The sequence below is a fragment of the Nerophis ophidion genome, linkage group LG13 (assembly GCF_033978795.1).
Source record: "Nerophis ophidion isolate RoL-2023_Sa linkage group LG13, RoL_Noph_v1.0, whole genome shotgun sequence".
Lineage (NCBI taxonomy): Eukaryota > Metazoa > Chordata > Actinopteri > Syngnathiformes > Syngnathidae > Nerophis > Nerophis ophidion.
This window is the reverse complement of record NC_084623.1, coordinates 37223903-37239402: the sequence shown is the minus strand read 5'-3', so window position 1 is coordinate 37239402 and position 15500 is coordinate 37223903. Positions and strand designations below refer to the sequence as shown.

At 40.2% G+C, this 15500-nt stretch overlaps 1 protein-coding gene across 2 annotated transcripts in view; it reads right to left on the bottom strand.

The window, feature by feature from the left end:
* Window positions 1-786: 786 nt before the first annotated feature.
* Window positions 787-15500, bottom strand: part of epha4l (eph receptor A4, like) — a 166101-nt gene continuing 151387 nt past the window's right edge. Inside the window, exons 17-18 of one of the 2 annotated variants that reach the window (XM_061918868.1) lie at window positions 11097-11302; window positions 787-1122 (exon numbers count right to left, since the gene is read on the bottom strand). The gene's annotated coding sequence lies outside the window, so the exon portion shown is untranslated. The remainder of the gene's footprint in view (window positions 1123-11096; window positions 11303-15500) is intronic. The other variant, XM_061918869.1, reaches the window with a different exon arrangement.

The following is a 15500-nucleotide window of genomic DNA, read 5'->3' as shown; positions in this document are numbered from 1 at the left end:
AGGTTGTCGTAGTCAGGAAGTAGTCTTTACCATTAAGTTGAATGTACCGGTCTTATCTTTTGCTGAACCCTATAAATTATTGTATTGCTTATAAATGATAAATGACAATGATAAATGGGTTGTACTTGTATAGCGCTTTTCTACCGTCAAGGTACTCAAAGCGCTTTGACACTACTTCCACATTTACCCATTCACACACACATTCACACACTGATGGAGGGAGCTGCCATGCAAGGCGCTAACCAGCACCCATCAGGAGCAAGGGTGAAGTGTCTTGCTCAGGACACAACGGACGTGACGAGGTTGGTACTAGGTGGGGATTGAACCAGGGACCCTCGGGTCGCGCACAGCCACTCTCCCACTCCGCCACGCCATTCCTATACTATGCATTGTAGTTGTGCTGTTTAATACCAAATTCAGAGATGATAAAATCTCCATGTAAAATCGCCAATGCTAATCAGTAGAATGTATATGGTATATTAAATGTAAGTTAGCATGGAGCTATCTTAAAAAGTGTAGCCTTAATTTCGAGCGCTTTTGTATGCTTACCTAGTGGCAAGTCCTTGAGACGATTGAAAGTCTGCAACTGGAGGTGACGTCATGTGCAGCCCAGGCATCGAAAAATGGTCTGATTTGATGTGTATTGGTACTTGGTAGTAGGCTCTGGCGGACTCCAGTCTGTACTCACAAGTAACGAATACAGTACCCATTCCGAAACCACTTTTCTAAATCTAATACAAAAGCTGTTACGATTGACTAAGGGAGATGACGACACAGACACCAGGCAACGATGTAGCTCTAAGATTTATTATATATATACACCAAACAATACTAAATATACTTAAACTAAGGAAATGGAGTGTGACAAAATCCAAAAGTGTATGTGGTGTGCGCCTATGTGTGTGATTATAGCTGTAGTGGGTTACCTAATGTTGTGTTGGGGCGAGAGGAGGGACAAGGCAGGAATACAGTCCGTTGGGCAGGCAGGCAATCCGGGGAGAGTCGTGTCCAACCGGGAGGTTGAGAATCCAAAAAGGCAATCCAAAAGGGCAATCCGGGAAGCAAAGGAACAAGAAAAGTGACGAGACGCACAGCTCGCCAACACAGGAACAACGGCAGACGCTGGAAGGACAAGGAAGATACGGGAGTAAATCAGACATGACGTGAGAAATGCACACAGAGAGAGTGAGAGAGCAAGATGTTAGCAAGCATGTAGATCGCTTACAGTACCCCACAGAATTTTTTGTTTTGTTTGTTTTTTCTTTGTCATGAAAAAGGGAGGTTTTTTGGGTTGGTGCACTAATTGTAAGTGTGTCTTGAGTTTTTCATGTTGATTTAATAAAAAAATAAAAATAAAAAAAATTAATAAAAAAAGAATAAAAATTAATAAACAATTATTCTGCGGCCCAGTACCAATCAAGCCCGGTGGATGGGAACCACTGGTCTACATAACATGTAATGGTGCTGCTCTGGTCAAAATTTTGCATTGATTATGTTTTAGAGACCGTCTTTAAGTCGATTTCTAGTCAGGATGCGCCGTTTTGTGGGCAGTCTTATTTACGTCCCTCCACTTCGACAGTGTCTTCTCTCTGTTATCCATGTTGTAGGGTTTTTTTTTTTCCATATCGAGTCTACTGACAGGTACAAGTTCAAACTATTTGCTCCTTTATATCAGAAATTGCAGCAGCGGAGGATGCATGTTCATGTATGAGCCAGTCTGCCCCAGAACAAGAGATATTACTCTATAGACCGCGTACTCACGCAAAGCGCATGAATTGAAAATCTCTACCATATACAGAGGAATCCACCGAAGACACAATTGAGAAAAACTTTTGAGACTTCTGCGCTATTTTAATACTTTTTATGGACTTTTTAAATCTGCGCTGCAACCACATAACATCCCCTTTGTGGGATGGATAAAAGTCACTTTAAATAATGTGGCGGGTAATCCTATTTAATAGGGCCCCATCTTGACAAAATGGCCCTGTGTACAACGCCTTGGGCAAAGTATTGATTATTTAGTAAGACATTTCATTTTATTTTAGACGTCAAAAAAGGCGGGCATTAAACAGTAGCACTTTTGAAAAGTAATTAATTATAGTTATTTGTTACTTTTCCAAAAAAGTAATTTAATTCCTAACATAATTACTTTTTAATACATGTAATTAAGTACTGGGGAAAAATGATTAATGTGTTGCCTAAAACAATATCTGGCATATACAGTTAAACGATGTTTCATGAGAGTAGAGTGTGCCTTCAAAATGTTGCCAAGTGACGTGTGACGCTCAGAGCAGCATTTTAGCTCAGTTGTGTGTGTTAGCTTAGCAGCAGAAGTTTGCCGGCAGTGACGACAGCTCTGTTGAATCTTTTTACCGGATTTTGTTAGCACTACATGATAAAAAGACTGCATGTGCTTCGATGGCTGTCTTGTCTCCTTGTCCACAAACGGAATATTGTAGCATTGCAAGCTTGCCACTTCAATCATTGGTTTGTTGTTCATTGTTCCGTCATAGTACGGCAGGAGTGTGCATATACTTACATGTGTGCATTGTTTGCTGTGTGATTTTGCTCTTCCTATTTAACTTTAGCCTGGTAATAATGGCTGTTGCTTTCATTCGTAAAAAGTTACTTCCTGCATTGAACTTGCTGTGCTTCGGATGTCGTCTTGTTGACACACAACCACATCAAAAGTAACACGCCACGTTACATCAAATATGTCGGTAACTTTTGTTGTAACATACGAAAAAGTAATCATTTTGAGTACTTGTACCCTGGTATTATATAACGCCGTTTTTCCTAATACTGCAAATGTACCCCAGTCAATCTGTGGTGTCACACATTGCCCACTTTTAAAAAAAAAAATACTGCAAAACACAGCGTTCAAACGCAACCAAATTTGCATGCAAGCTCACGACTAAATGTGTGAACCTTACGATTTGGCGCTTCGGCGTTGTTTAACAAGACATCTCGACATTGTGACAACATTTGTAAGTCAGAAAAAAACGAATATTGTCATGCAGTAGTTACTCTTTCAAGCACTATTGGTCAACTATTCTCAGCGTTATCTTAATTATTTGTTGTTTTTTTAAAAATATGTCATTTGGAGCGCTCTGCAAACTGAAAGTGCACAAAGGAGAAAAGTACTTATGTCAAGTGGCTTTGAAATGTTAAAATATGTTCCAGGCTTTTACATTGCATATGAGAGGAGTAAAATATGAACAAACATAATGGTAAAAACAATCTGGTCACACTGAATTAGTCTACCTGTAAAATCCAAGTACATTTTTTTCTCATGACATTTACAAATCATCTCAAAAATCCTTTGTAGAGATAGATGTCTGATATTGGCTTTTTTGCCGATATTCCGGTATTGTCCAACTCAAAATTCCCGATTATGATATCAACAGATACAGATATACACAGTCGTGAAATCAACACATTATTATACCTAATTTTGTTGTGATGCCCCGCTGGACGCGTTAAACAATGTAACAAGGTTTTCTGAAATAAATCAACTCAAGTTATGGAAAAAAATGCCAACATGGCACTGCCATATTTATTATTGAAGTCACAAAGTGCATTATTATTTTTAACAGGCCTCAAAACAGCAGCTTGGAATTTGAGATGTGCTCTCCCGGAGAGAGCATGAGAAGGTTGGGTTGGGGGGAGCGGGGTTGAGTTGTGGGGAGGGTAGCGGGGGTCTATATTGTAGCGTCCCATAAGAGTTAGTGCTGCAAGGGATTCTGGGTATTTGTTCTGTTGTGTTTATGTTGTGTTATAGTGCAGATGGTCTCCCGAAATGTGTTTGTCATTCTTGTTTGGTGTGGGTTCACAGTGTGGCGCATATTTGTAACGGTGTTAAAGTTGTTTATACGGCCACCTTTAGTGTGACCTGTATGGCTGTTGACCAAGTATGCCTTGCATTTACTTGTGTGTGTTAAAAGCCGCAGATATTATGTGACTGGCAGTGCTTTTATTGGCGCTCTGTACTTCTCCCTACGGCCGTGTACACCGTGTACACAATGGAGTATTAAAAAGTCACACATTTTGAAACCGATGCCGATAATTTCCCATATTTCCTTTTTAAAGCACGTATCCACCGATAATATCGGCAGTGTCATGAGTGGGGGGCATGGTGATGCGGGATTTTGTTCTCCCAGGATGCAAGGGACAATCCGGACAGGACTTGCAGGTAAGGATTTGATTTAATGGTAAAAATAACAACACTGGTACAAAAACAGAAAATAAACCGACTGGATGAGGTGCCGAGCGCACCGGAAGCTAAGGCTAACACTAGCACAGACTGTGACAACTAGCAGGAGCTAGGAGACAAGACAAACATACGTGGCAGTCCCGTGATGCAAACACAAAGAAGCCGGACCGACTGAACGGCAAAGGCAGGCTTAAATAATAATGTCAGTGATGACAAACAGGTGTGCGTTGGGAGCAGAAGCGGCAAGTGAAAGTAATAACTTGCTATGGTAACAAACTCAGAGGTGCATAAACAGGAACTAAATGGAGTCCAAGACTAACAGAAAAACACCAGTGACCCGAAAAACCTGCACACCAGATCACAACAGGCAGTCCGATATTATCGGACATCCTTAATCCTTAGTGTACAAGATCGAAATGTCTTAAGTTGTACTGGTGTTTTTCCAGTTAGTCATAAGGAATGTTGTTTTTTATGGACCACCTAAAGGAGGAATAGTTGAAGACCAGACAGTATATGATAAACTTATCACATATTGCCTTCTTATTAGTAGATCGGCTAAAAAATATTTATCCACTACCTTTTTTTTCCTGTTGTTTTACGGAACAAGTTAACTGAAATATTAAAAGACCACAGATGAAGCGCTAACTCTTCAAAGTCGGGACCCAGGGTGGACCACTCATCAGTGCATCAGTTTGGGACGTCTCTGCGCCGCTGACTTGTCTTCACTCAAAATGATCCCTTGCTGGCCCCACTATGGACTGGACTCTCACACTATTAACTAGATCCACTCAACGTCCATTGCACCGGTCGCCTAGGGGATCGGGGGGTCCCCACATCTGCGGTCCCCTCCAAGGTTTCTCATTGTATCCCACTGGGTTGAGTTTTTGTCTTGTCCTGATGTGGAATCTGAGCCGAAGATGTCATTGTGGCTTGTGCAGTCCTTTGAGACACTTGATTAAGGTCTATAAAAATAAACTTTGATCGATCAGCTTCCTCCCACCTCCAAAAACATGCACCTGGGGATACGTTGATTGGCAACACTAAATTTGCCCTAGTGTGTGAATGTGAGTGTGAATGTTGTCAGTCTATCTGTTTTGGCCCTGTGATGAGGTGGCGACTTGTCTAGGGTGTGCCCCCGCCTTTCGCCCGAATGCAGCTGAGATACACATTCCCGAATGGGACAAGTGGTAGAAAATGGATGGATGGATGATTGATAAAAACTCCTGTGCTTCTGTAGTTTCACTTCATTTACTTTGGTTTCTCCTGCCTGCAGTCCAAAAAACATTCATAACCGGCTGATTGGAGGATCTTAATTGCAGACGGGTGTTAATGAGTGGGAATGGTTGTTTGTCTACATGTGCCCAGGGGTTGGCAATCAGACCTCTCGCCCAAAATCAGCTGGAATAGGCCCGAGGGTATCCGTCTCACTGCATAGCAAACACGGTTTTGTGCATGCATGCATGTCATTTGTTTGAAATGATCCAATATTGAGTGTTACAAACAATATTTAAGATTCTAAACACAATTTTGTAACTGCTCTATGGCAGGCATTTTTAACCCATTTGTGTGCCCTTCTTCAGAGAGACAAGTCAGGGGTCTATTTTTAAGTGAACTACATTACTGCGAACACTTTGTCCCCAGGTCCCTTGACTCCCTTTTGTCTCCTATGGCTACAATAATGTGATCTTTTTTAAGGGAATAAATTACCCTACAGACCCTATTTGACAGAATGAGTCAAGTTTCACTGCGGGGGAAATGAATGAAAACTTAGAACAAAAAGAAGTCCGGAAAAAAAAAAAGACCTCATGCCAACTGTGTCACATGTATTTTTTTTGTCTGAGCTACTTAATTATATACTGCTTGATACTAAGGCTATGTCTACACTAAGCCGGATAACCCCTTAAACAAATAATTATTTAGCCTAAGTATTGTTTAAGGTAACCCTCCTTGGATAATTTTTTACACGGGTAAGTGCACCGTGTATTCCTTGAATCTCCGGCTCTTAGCTTTGTATGGACTCATTGATCGTTTACAAACTGAGTTCGGAGAGGAAGTGAAGTCAGAATAACCACGCCTGAACCAGCTTCATAACAACCGCAGCTAACCACTGGAAAGATGGAGGCAAGTCATCCAGACATGCCCGTAATTCTCATTCTTCTACATGTACAGACACTTGTGGACATCACACATGAATACCTTAAGTAAAGAAAACCCACGAATGCAGCTAGTTGGGGTATAACACTTCTCAGACGCCAAAAGAACTTTCGAATTTCCGGGCCAGCTGTGATTTTACTTAGCGAAAAACTTTGTCCATTTGTCCAAGGAGAGACAACAAGAATGCATGCTCCCATTGATGCGATAAAAAAAAGATAGTGTGTGTTTTGTATTACCTGGCCGACGAGGGAATACTACGGAAAACATCGAATGCATTTGGACTGGCAAAGCAGACTGTATAAGTTATTGTCCGCCATGTATGTCGCGGACTCAACGTCTAGGACCAGAGTATATGAAGTCCCAAAAAACGAATGACCAATGAAGGTGAAGACAAAAGAGTGAGGAGTGTCCTGACCAGATATCTAGATCGCTAGATTGAACGATGTACAGTGGGGGAAAAAAGTATTTTGTCAGCCACCGATTGTGCAAGTTCTCCCACTTAAAATGATGACAGAGGTCTGTAATTTTCATCATAGGTACACTTCAACTGTGACAGACAGAATGTGAAAAAAAAAAAAATCCAGTAATTCACATTGTAGGAATTTTAAATAATTTATTCGTAAATTATGGTTGAAAATAAGTATTTGGTCAACCATTCAAAGCTCCCACTGATGGAAGAAGGTTTTGGCTCAAAATCCCACGATACATGGCCCCATTCGTTCTTTCCTTAACACAGATCAATCGTCCTGTCCCTTTAGCAGAAAAACAGCCCCAAAGCATGATGTTTCCACCTCCATGCTTCACAGTAGGTATGGTGTTCTTGGGTTGCAACTCAGTATTCTTCTTCCTCCAAACACGACAAGTTGAGTTTGTACCAAAAAGTTCTATTTTGGTTTCATCTGACCACATGACATTCTCCCAATCTTCTGCTGTATCATCCATGTATCCATTTTGGTATAAACTCAAATTGTCGTGTTTGGACAAAGAAGAATACTGAGTTCCATCCAGAGAACACCATACCTACTGTGAAGCATGGGGATGGAAACATCATGCTTTGGGGCTGTTTTTCTGCTAAGGGGACAGGACGATTGATCCGTGTTAAGGAAAGAATGAATGGGGCCATGTATCGTGAGATTTTGAGCCAAAACCTCCTTCCATCAGTGAGAGCTTCGAATGGTTGACCAAATATTTATTTTTTTTACCATAATTTACAAAATAAATTATTTAAAATTCCTACAATGTGAATTCCTGGATTTTTTTTCACATTCTGTCTCTCACAGTGGAAGTGTACCTATGATGAAAATTACAGACCTCTGTCATCATTTTAAGTGGGAAAACTTGCACAATCGGTGGCGAACTAAATACTTTTTTGCCCCACTGTATAATGTTCTTGATCACATTGTTTACTTCCACATGTCTAATAAAGATTTGATTAATTCACAATGTCTCAGGTGTGATTCACTGCAATAGGGACCCCCAGCACACTGCATTCCAGTTAATTGAAATACCACAACACTGGATATTGTTCAGATAAGTTACATTTAATTTAAGAACTTGCACACAAAGCAACAGTGGAGGTGACTATGATGTGCGCATTTTCCGCACATGCGTACTAGGTCGCGTAGCGCCAACGGACGAAGGGGGGAGGGGGGTCTTAAACGACCATTGTGTGTGTGTGTGGACACGGATAAGTTTAAGTAGGATTTACCCTGGATAACCTTAGTGTAAACGGGTCCTAAGAGGGACTCTAAACCACATTTTGCAGTTATTTCTTAACACACAGCAGAAATACTTCGACTTGATCAACACTGACTTTGTCAGAAAGTTATTTGTATTTCTAATCTTTTTTGGGTAAAAACTACCACTAATATACCCTACTCTATAAATCAAGGTAAGAAAAGAATAATTCAATTAGTTGCGCCAAAAGTTTCCATGATTCCGGCTTTTTTAGTCCTTTCTGCCCATAATCTCCCCTTCCCCCTGCTTGTGAACGCTTCATTAACATTTCGAACGTCTGCCTGAGCTCATTGGCTGGGATTAGAGCGAGGGAGCTGTTGAGCATGAGGCATCCTCTAGAGTGGAACTCCTCCAGACCGAAGTGGTGTGTCTTTATGCTCCCAGTAATCATGTCCATCCTGTCGTTAATCTTTCCTCAGTAATGAGAGATCTCATGCAGCTGTTTGCAGGGGTATGTGTGACTCATCACATTTCAAGTATTTTGTTTAAAATTTCAGTTGCATTGGCAAGTCTCAAGATGCACATATGGACCATTAGTCAAGGGTTAGGGCTAAAGCTACGTGGTCTCCTTGAATGCCGTGGACGAGCCTCGATGTTTGTTTCAGTGTGACACCTGCCCCAGTGCACAATGCCAAGTTCATCAAAGAGCCCCTCTCATGCTGACAACACTGGCACTTATTTTGGAGTTATGGACTTAAAAAGATTGTCTTCAGGTGATATTATTCACAGTAGTGATACTAAACTTGTTTTCGAACGATTTTAAAGGGGAACATTATCACAATTTCAAAAGGGTTAAAACCAATAAAAAATTTGTTCCCAGTGGCTTATCTTATTTTTTGAATTTTTTTTCAAAATTGTACCCGTCCCGGAATATCCCTAAAAAAAGCTTTAAAGTGCCTTATTTTCACTATCTGCGAAGACACTCTCCATTTTCCTGTGACGTCACATAGCGATGCCAATACAAACAACGTGGCGGTTGCCACAGCAAGATATAGCGACATTAGCTCGGATACAGACTCTGATTTCAGCGGCTTAAGCGATTCAACAGATTGTGCATGTATTGAAACGGATAGTTGAGTGTTGAGGCAGATAGCGAAAATGAAATTGAAGAAGAAACTGAAGCTATTGAGTGAATAGCTATTGACGCTATTCGGCCATGTTTGCCTTAGCATCGCCGGTAAAATGTGCAGACCAACGATCGGAAGTTTCGCATCTTGTGACACTGGATCAACTTAAATCCGTCGATTGGTAAGTGTTTGTTGGCATTAAATGTGGGTGGAAGGAAACGCTGGATGTAAATATAGTTTCAAATCTACATACAGCTAGCCTGAATAGCATGTTAGCAACGATTAGCTGGCAGTCACGCCGCAACCAAATATGTCTGATTAGCACATTAGTCAACAACATCAACAAAACTCACCTTTGCGATTTCTTTGACTTTATCGTTGGAAATGCATCCGCAGGTTATTCATACATCTCTGTGCCATGTTTGCCTTAGCATCGCCAGTAAATATTAGCATGCCGTGCTAATCGATGCACATTCTACGTAAATCAACTTGAATCCGTCCCTGATCGTGTTGTTACACCCTCCGACAACACACCGACGAGGCATGATGTCTCCAAGGTCGAAAAAATGGACAATAACAGAGCTGATTTGACTCGATGTGTATAATGTGTTTGACAAAATGGCCGATTGGCTACCTAGGTGACGTCACGTTCTGACGTCATCGCTCCGAGAGTTTTAAATACACAGGCGTTTATTTCGCCAAAATTCACCTATTTAGAGTTCGGAAATCGGTTAAAAATATATATGCTCTTTTTTCTGCAACATCAAGGTATATATTGACGCTTACATAGGTCTGGTGATAATGTTCCCCTTTAAAGCATATTTTGGAATGGCCAGTATTAGCTCCAAAAAGCGGGCTTGGCTGTATCAGCCTACTGAGGTATAAAGCCAGAGGCAATTTAATATTGAGTAATATAGGGTTGTACAGTATACTGGTGTTAGTATAGTACCGCAATACTAATTAATCATTTTTGGTACTATACCGTCTCTGAAAAGAACCGGTCCCGCATTCCCCTGTGCCCGTGTCGAAGCCACGTCGTGACATTTCTTTTTTACGAGCAGACGAGCAAGTTCGGTAGCACACGATCACAGAGTACTTACAAGCCGACACAGTGTGCAGACAGAAAAGGAAGAATAGACGCATTTTGGCTTAAAACTTCATTTTTTTTTAAATTATATCATGTTTGAATTTGAGTGTGAATGTTGTATGTCTATCTGTGTTGGCACTGCGATTAGGTAGCGACTTGTCCAGAGTGTACACCGCCTTCCGCCCAAATGCAGCTGAGATAGGCTCCAGCACCCCCCGCCACCTTAAAATGGACAAGCGGTAGAAAATGGATAGATGGATGTTTATAAACTCAGGAAATGTGACCCTGGACACATGAGGAGTTTGAATATGACCAATGTATGATCCTGTAACGACTTGGTATCGAATTGGTATCATCCAAAACTAATGTAAAGTATCGAACAACAAGCCGATATTAACAGTAAATGAACAAGTAGATTAATAATTTAATTGTATACCACTTGTCCTTAATAATGTTGACAAAATATTAAAATGGTAAATAACAAAATATGTTAATCCATATGTTAGCAGACTAAATTTGGAGCCTTTCTTTGTTTACTTACTACTAAAAGACAAGTTGTCTAGAATGTTCACTATTTTTTTAAGGATTTAACTACAATAAGAAACATATGCTTAATGTACCCTGAGATTTCTTGTTAAAATAACGCAAATAATGCAATTTTTGTTGTGGTCCCCTTTATTTGGTAAATGTTATGTTTAGTAAAAGGATAAGGAGACATCACAACAACAGAGGATCAAGCTCAATGGGTTTTATTGAGTGCTTGATGATTACGTGGGGTGTGTATGCTACTATGTGTTGAATTGAAGGCTATGTCTAGAAATTAACTGTATGTAAATACCGTAGGGTTTGTTGAAGTGCGTGGTGGATGTAGTAGCATTCAAGTCCAGAGGGAAGAAGCAAAGAAGTCTGTGGTCCAATCGGGGTCGTGGGGCAGGAGAGAGGCGTCCAAAAGTCCAACTGAGGTGTCAAGGATTAGGGAAGGCAATCAATGTCCAGAAAGGAATGGTATCAGCAGAGGTGCACAGCAAAACCTGAGACACGGGGCTGTTGGGCAAACAAGAGAGACAAACAAGGGATCAGGACAAGCCACGAGGGAGACAAGCAAGCGAAAGAGAGCAGGAGGGAAGTCAGAGACACGAAGATAACTGCACACAGGGTTACGTTACGACAAGGAGAAATCAGGGGCAAGGCTCTTTATGCTGCCGTCCGTCATCACCACAGGTGCGTTGATTGCAGATTTCCTGCGGCGGCGCGTGGGCGTGTGTCTGGCGGAGCTCAAAGTAGAGTGTCTAGGTGCTTCCGCTGAAGCGGGAAAACCGGACTGCACATGCGCCGTAACAGAAAAGTACTGAAAAGTACTGAAAAGTATCTAAATCATTTTAGTACCGGTACCAAAATATTGGCATCGTTCCAACAGTAGAGTAATATGGGGCTGATATTTTCAAATCCAAACAAACCATAACTTTGCATACTTGGGCTGTGAATCTTTGAGCACCACACGATTTGATTCTATTGGATTCTTGGAGCAAACAATTCGATTCAGAATCGATTTTCGATTCAAAATCCATACTTTTTTATAAAACCATTGAGTGCCAATAATATGATTAACTACATTCCTTTATTAAATAAATCAACAGCTCTGGTACATTTCTATATTACTTAAAAGAAAACTGGTTTAATTTTTTCTTAAAATATCTACCCAAACGTTAAATAAATAAATAAGGGAACAAGAGAAATATCCCACTTTTCTCTTTTGTAAAGTAAATCTGTACAGCAGATATAGGCATCTACATCGACTATGTATTTTATTTTTTTAATCGATAAAAAATCATTACAAAAAAGAATAACGATTTATTCTGAGTGTGTTTTTTTTTTTTGTGTAATATTAGTGAAGTGAATTATATTTATGCAGCGCTTTTCTCTAGTGACTCAAAGCGCTATCACATAGTGAAACCCAATATCTGAGTTACATTTAAACCAGTGTGGGTGGCACTGGGAGCAGGTGGGTAAGGCGTCTTGCCCAAGGACACAGCGGCAGTGACTAGGATGGCGAAATCGGGGATCGAACCTGGAACCCTCAAGTTGCTTGCACGGCCACTATACCGCCCCAGTGGGCATGATCTCTGTCCAGGGTGTACCCCGCTTTCTGCCCGATTGTAGCTGAGATATGCTCCAGCAACTCCCATGACACTGGAAGGGACAAGCGGTAGAAAATGGACGGATGGATGATCTCTACTAATATTATTCATTATTAATATACGTTAGGTGCACCGGGTTATAAGGTGCCCTGTCGAGTTTTTTGAGAAAATAAAAGGATTTTAAGTATATACACTGTCTATGTGGGAAAATGGGCTCCAGTACTGGAGATGATGTCACGTTCATCTGGCGATGGAAAGTGTGGCGTTATCTACCAATTGCTCCAAAACAAATTGATAATGTGGAAAATGACCGTCAGACATTTTCAGCAGCAAAAATAAAATACATAATTAGAACTTATCAGTGAAATTTCGGTCGTCTGGGTCCTTTTAGGAATTGTTGGATTTGATGTGGCTTGCATGCACGGGATGAGCTATGAGCCAGCCTTGGAGCCACACCTCCTCATTAGTTCATTTACATATTCGGTCTAGTCAAATTCAAAGTTCAATTAGGACATTTAATTAGACTGGATTAATCGTCCGGGTTTACACACGTGAGGGGAATAAATTAGCTGGCCAGACTGCATTAGTTAATAACACGCTAATGACGGATAACTTTAATTAACTCTTTTAAAGAGCAGGGAGAACGTGCAAACCCGACCCACATAAAGCACAACTTGCTGAGAGTATAATGATGTAGGAGATTTTTTTTTTTTTTCTAAGTTTTATTTACTGTATCTGCACTGTCACTCTAAACTGGGGGTCAATAACCCACAGCTCTAGAGCCAAATTGCGGCTCTTAGGGCGGCCTTAGTGGCTCCCTGGACCTCTTTCAGAGATGTGTGAAAATAGAAAAAGATGAAGGAAAAAAAATATTCCGTTTTAATGTGGTTTCTGTAGGAGAACAAACATGACATAAACCTTCATATTTGTTAGAAAGCCCACTGTTTATATTAAATATACTTCACTGATGAAAATATTTTACGAGCGCCGTTTTGTCCGACTAATTTCAGCGATTCTTGAACTCATCGTAGTTTGTTTACATGAACTACTTTCTCCGATGCTGCCACAGAAAGACGTGTTTTATGCCACTCCTTCTTTGTCTCATTTTGTCCACCAAATATTTTATGTTGTGCGTAAAATGCACAAAGGTGAACTTTGTTGATATTATTGAATTGCTGGAGTGCTAATCAGGCATATTTGATCACTGCATGACTGCAAGCTAATCAATGCTAACATGCTATTCAGGCTAGCTGTATGTACATATGGCATCATTATGCCTCCTTTGTAGGTATATTTGAGCCTATTTAACTTACGTTACTTATGTCATCTGTGTATTTAATTCATATTTGCATGCCTCATGACGCATTATCAGTGGGTAATATTGGCTGTATTTCTGATGGTTTTATTGTTACAGACCACAGCAAACGTTATCCAGCATACAAAGATTAGCCATTCTATGACCGTTATTTCTAGGAGTTATTTCACCCTCCGGGAAGTTTTACTAATGTTTTCCAGAGTAGAATAAATATTACATTTCAACATTTCTGTCAACGAAAATTTGTGTCAGCCTTTGACAGTAGGCTAATAAGGCTAATATAGACACTTACATCATGTGTTGCCTTTATTATAACACTTATATAAAACTTTTAAAGTTATTTTGATAGTAGGCTAATATAGCTAACATAGACACTTGCATCCTGTGTTCTCTTCATTATAACACTTATAGAAGACTTTTAAAGTAATTTTGATAGTAGGCTAATACAGCTAATATAGACACTTGCATCATGTGTTGTCTTCATTATAACACTTATATAAGACTTTTAAATTCATTTTGATAGTAGGCTAATATAGCTAATATAGACACATTATGTGTTGCCTTCATTATAACACTAATATAAGACTGTGGAGAGACACAGCCGACGGGCCGACAGCGGGTTGAGAGAAGCAGCCCTGACCATGATGGAGGCCAGGAGGCGGGGCATGTGCTGCGAGGAGAGGCGTGACGCACGCGGAGCGGAACGAGAGCGGCAATTTGAGTCAGGTGCAAACAACACACACCTGCTCACAATCTCTCCATCTGCTGCTAGACCATAAGAGGCGAGGGGGGCACGATCGCAAAAAGGACGGAGGCAGTACCCGCGCACTGCAAAAGTGGCGAGACCAAAGGGCCGGAAGAAAGGAGATTTATTGAAAGAATAAATCGAAATCAAACCTGCTACGATGCGTCGTGTGTCCAGTGTCCCCGCAACCCACCCCAGGACGGCAGGAAGTCTGTCACAAAGACTTTTAAATTTATTTTGATAGTCGGCTAATACAGCTAATATAGACACTTAGAGCATGTGTTGCCTTCATTATAACACTTATATAAGACTTTTAAAGTCATTGTGATAGTAGGCTAATATAGCTAATATAGCTCATATAGACACTTACATCATGTGTTGCCTTCATTATAACACTTATACAAGACTTTTAAAGTCATTGTGTTAGTAGGCTAATATAGCTAATATAGCTCATATAGACACTTACATCATGTGTTGCCTTCATTATAACACTTATGTAAGACTTATAAAGTCATTTTGATAGTAGGCCAATATATCTAATATAGACACCTACATCATGTGTTGGCTCCATTATAACAATTATATAAGACTGTAAAATTAATGTTGATAGTAGGCTAATATAGCTATAGACACCTATATCATGTGTTGCCTCCAGCATAACACTTATATAAGACTGTTAAATTCATTTTATTAGTAGGCTAGTATAGCTAATATAGACACTAACATTATGTGTTGCCGTCATCATAAGACTTATGTAAGACTGTTAAATTAATGTTGATAGTAGGCTAATATAGCTAATATAGACACCTATATCATGTGTTGCCTTCAGTAGAACACTTATATAAGACTGTTAAATTCATTTTGATAGTAGGCTTATATAGCTAATATAGACACTTACATCATGTGTTGCCTTCATTATAAGCCTTATATAAGTCTTATAATTTTTTGCGGCTCCAGACAGATATTTATTTATTTATTTTTTTATAATCCAATATGGCTCTTTCAACATTTTGGGTTGCCGACCCCTGCCCTCAATCATATTTT